Source organism: Nicotiana tabacum, chromosome 3 (genome assembly GCF_000715075.1).
Source record: "Nicotiana tabacum cultivar K326 chromosome 3, ASM71507v2, whole genome shotgun sequence".
In the NCBI taxonomy this organism is placed as follows: domain Eukaryota; kingdom Viridiplantae; phylum Streptophyta; class Magnoliopsida; order Solanales; family Solanaceae; genus Nicotiana; species Nicotiana tabacum.
The window spans coordinates 60,552,350-60,557,563 of record NC_134082.1 but is presented as its reverse complement, the minus strand read 5'-3'; positions in this window follow the sequence as shown (position 1 = coordinate 60,557,563).

Here is a 5,214-nt window from a genome sequence, read left to right as displayed (position 1 = left end):
AGCGGCAACACTTCCGCTAAAATTCATCAACTCAAATCAAGCCGTCAACCACTCGAAATCACCCCGAGGCCCTCGGGACCACCACCAAACATACCAACAGATCCTATAACATCATACGAACTTAGTCGAACCTTCGAATCACTCAAAACAACATCAAAACACCAAATTACACTCGGATTCAAGCCTAAAGAACTTCTGAACTTCCGAATTCTACAAACAATTCCGAAACCTATCAAACCACGTCCAAATGACCTCAAATTTTGCACAAAAGTCATAAATGACACCGCAAACCTATTCCAACTTCCGAAAATCCAATCCAACCCCGACGTCAAAATTTCCACTGCCGGCCAAAATCGCCAAAATTCTAACTTTTGTCAATTCATGCCTAAATCAACCAAGGACCTCCAAATCACATTTCAGACGCACTCCTAAGTCCAAAATAACCTAACAGAGCTAACGACACCATCAAAATTCAAATCCGAGGTTGTTTACACATAAGTCAATATCCGGTTAACTTTTCCAACTTAAGCTTTCAATTAAGAAACTATGTTTCTCAATTCACTCCAAAAACCACTCTGGACCCAAACCAACTACCCCGGTATATCATAATATAGCTGAAGAACACAAAAGAAGCAGAAAATAAAAGAACAGGGCTATAACTCTCTAAACGACCGGTTGGGTCGTTACAGTCTTTGACTTAGAGTAGTGTAGTTGCTTGCAAATCAGAAGACCTGTCGCAAACTATGTGGTAAAGTTTGGTGATGCTCTAGTATCCTGAATGTCAAAGAAGCAAGACATTGTTGTCAGAAGTTCTGCTGGGCCAGAATTCAGAAGCATGGCCTCTGTAGTTGTAGAATTGACTTAGCTCACATGGCTTTACTTGAAGTCAGGAGTAGAGATTACATTGCCCATAAGCCTCTATTGAGACAGTAAAGTTGCAATTCAAATTGTAGCTGGTCCCATATTTCATGAAAAAAACAAAACATATTGACATTAATTATCATTTTTTTTAGAGAGAAATTAGTACAAGGACTGATCAAAACATTTCATGTACCTACCAAGGAGAGCAAGCTGATATTTTAACTAAAAGCCTTGGGAAACTATAACATGATTATTTGATATCCAAGCAAAGTTTGAAGGACTTGTTTCAACCATTTACTTGAGGGAGTATGTTGAAGCACTAAACAGTGATGCCAATTGTACACAATCGATACAACTGATTAAGTTAGAAGACAACAGAAGCAGTTAGTTAATTAGATTTGTTAGTGAGTTAGTAGCAAAAGCTTAACTTAGAAGCTAGGATTAGCTCTATGTATACGTACATACATACGCATTGCACTTTATCACTATTACATTGAATCATAAGAAATGAAAGAAGTTTCTTTCTCTCTCGATTCCCTCTCTTCTTCTCCATTCCTGCCTTGCATTTGATAACTGTGTGTTTGGTTCTAAAGTTCATCTGTTGATAGTCCTAAATTGACTAATTTATTTGGGCTTCAATAATTTCTTTCTCCATCCTCCCGCTTAGTCGATAGAGAAACATAATTGATATTTCAAGTACCGATGCTAAGGTAGTTTTTCCCCTTCTTTCTATATTTTCTTTTACTTCCTCCGTCTAAATGTACTTGTCCAATATACTAAAAATAGATGTCTATTTTTACTTGTTCATTGTGAAAAACCAATGGTAAATTTATCAGTTTGTACCTATTTTACCCTTCTTATTAAGTACTATTTATTCTCAATTTATTTTCCAACATATAATAAATATGGGTGATATAGAAAAATTACCATGTTATTTATTATTTTTTAAGGGGTTACGCCAAGTTAATAGTGGACAAGTAAACTTGAACGAAGAGATCGAAGTACTTATTTAGAAAGTTTTAGAAACCCCCAAAAATATTGTATTTAATTTCAATGTTAGTTTTTTTTTTTTTCACGATCTCTTCCTTGTAAAACGGCCCCCTTCATTATTAGGTTAAGAGTTCTATGCATTCAGATATTTACACAATTAGATAATTGAAAAGATAATTCATAGTTAAGTGTCTGAAATAAATATCTTTACCAGATTTAAATTAAAATTCATTATATTACTTGATTCTCGGCATTTCTGGGGTCGCTCTCAAAACATCATTCTTTTTCCATGACCTGACAGTGACACAATGGTCTTTGTTCGGACAAGAATTCATGTACCATGTGTTCAGTATAGAACAAAATGGAAAAGTGAAACAAGATAACTTTTTCCAAGTCATTTCTTTCTTGTCTCCCCGGTTGACCTCAAGTCAAGATTAAGCTCTATCATAATTTTACTTAAACAAATAAGACCACGAGAAAAACGCTTTTGTTTATTTTTCACTTAATCTTCGGATATGGAAATGTAATTCTGAATTGCACAACATTTTCCATTATTGGTTTTGGTGATGTTTCTTTTTATCAAGAAAAGAGAGACTCTATCTATAAATAAGAAATGCTCAAAATGAACTCTCTAATAAAATTTTTACTATGTGAGTCACATAATTAACATTATTTATGTGAGTTTAGTTTATTTCTTAACAAGTGGACTCATGTTCCTACTTACTTATTTTAAAATATAAGCTTAAAAAAGCAATGTTTAAGCCTACTATTTTTTCTAATTAGAGGCTTAACTAGTGCAGTAAAAGGAAAATAAAACAGGTAAAGATCTTCCAAAATTAATTACTAGGTCTACTCTTTCATAAAAAAATTTGTTGTTGAAAATCTTGATTTTTTAGGATTCATTCGACGCTGAAGAGGAAAACATATTCCTAGTACTAAAAACATGGAGAATCATTGGTGACAATATGAATTTTGACGACGAAGGTAAGCTTCAACATGAACTTTAAGAAATTTATTAATTTCAAGTGTCCATATTTTTTAATGGAAAACGAAATCTAATTTATTTATTTTTTGTGTGTAAAATATTGAACTTCTAATTTAGATTATATTATTGTAGATCATACTGTTAATGTTCAAGATTTACCGGTTTTATATGATCATAATTTTCCTATTTTTATTTTCCTCTTATTGTCCACCTTTTAAGCCTCTAATTAGGGGGGAAAAAGTAGACATAGAGCCCGTTTGGATTAGCTGATTGTGAATAGCTGATAAGCTTGAAGTGCTGAAAAGTTTTTTTAAGTACTGAAACTGATTTTTAAAATAAGTATTTACGTGTTTAGATAGAAGTGCTGAAACTGATAATAAGCAGTTGATGTATTTGATTAAAAAATGCGATAAGCTATTCTTTTGTTAAAATGACTAAAATACCCTTGAATTTTTTTCAAAAGATTATAAATTAAAAAATTTCTTTGTAAAGAAAAAAAATTAACAAAGAATATAGAATGAAGAGAAAGTCAATAAATTTATTTCGGGAAAAGTATTTTGTGAATTAGAAAATATTATTAAGGATAAACTAGTAAAAGTGTTGGTCAAACTAAAAGTGCTTATAAGCTGAAAAGTCATAAGTTGGTGGTGACTAACTTATGATTTATGCCTGATTTTAACTTATAAGCACTTGGCTTATAAGTACTTTGGGTGTTTACCAAACGCGTAGATAAGCCAAAAGGTATTTATAAGCCAGTTTGACCAGCTTATAAGCTTAGCCAAACACCCTCTTAAATATTGCCTTTTTAGCTTATCTATATTATTATAAAAGCATGAATAAAATGTTGGATTACTAAAATAACCTTTTAATATTAAGCATAATAACTCATAATAAAAGGATATAATCGGAATTCCAGACATTAGCCTTGTAATCCTATTAATTTTAGGATACACTTCTTAAAAAATCCTATTACTAATTTAATTTTTTTAAAAATATATTGTATTGTCCAAATCTATTTAAAAACAGGAGAGCTCACATATGATTTTTATAAAAGCATGAATATAATATTGATAAATCAAAATATCTAAAATATTAAACAGAGAACTCATAAGGAAATGGCATAGCTGTAATAACTTATTTTTTGGACTACAATAACTTCTCTGTTAATTTTTTTAATATATACAATTTTAAAATTAATACAATCTTGTCTATTGAACTCTTATTAAAAATATGTAGGAAGGTTTAATAAAATCAATTTCATAAGAATTCTCCATATTGGTAATACATTACCACTCGATAATATTCAATACCAAAAAAAAATTAATGCTAAATGGACTGCATAAAGTATTGAAATTAAGAAAATATTCCCACGATAATATATTATTATATTATATCTGAACTGCTTTCCTATTCAAATAATATTTTTTTTATGATTAATTTTTTGTTTAGTATAGAAAAATATACCCAATTATTAAAGAACAACTAAAATTTTTTTTAAGAATTGCTTTGCTTGCTGTAGCCCTATTTTTGTAGATTAGGCTTGGTAAGCATAAGCTATATTTAAGTAGGCTCGCAGCTTCGCTCAGCAGAAGAGCCTGACTTTTTATTATATTAGTAAAGCGCTAGCGCCCAACCTATACAAGGGCTTTGAAGGGATAGGGGAAGAAAAGAAAACAAAGAGGGTCATTTTCTTTTAGGAACATGGATAAATGTGTGAGGAAAAAAAAAGAAAAACGTTGGTAAGAGCCAATACCATTAATAATTTTGCAAACATAAATATCAAAAAGTGGAATGTTATCGATCTTTTTACTCTTTAAAAATAAAATTTATGGTAGATAAAATTGTAATCACGGTTAAATATTCAGAAAATGAGATGAACTAATATTAAGAATCTAAATCAATAGAAAATAAATTATATTTTATATTAAAACCAAATAATCAAATCTTTCCATTAATTATTTAGCAAGAGAATCCAATTAAATTATTTTTTAAATTCATCATATGAGTAAAATTATTTTTCAATTAAAAAAAATCTTAGGGTACATAAATTTATTCCATAAATAGAGTGTTAGAGATTTTAAAAAAATAGATCAAAAAGTAAAAAAGATTAGTATAATATTAAGAAGGTCGTACAAGTGTTTGAAAAAGAACAATCAAAGCTAAATCCTAAACAAGAATAAGCTTTCAAGACTATATTATAAAAAATCGACTCTGGTGTAGCGGAATTATCCTTTGTATATGCCTCCGGCAGAATTGAAAAATATTTCTTTGTCATGCATTACTTGCAAATATCCGATCAAGAGGCATGATATTGTTAGCAATAAGAACAAGTGGTGTACCAACAATGATTTTGTTATGAGGTCGTACAACCCATTTTA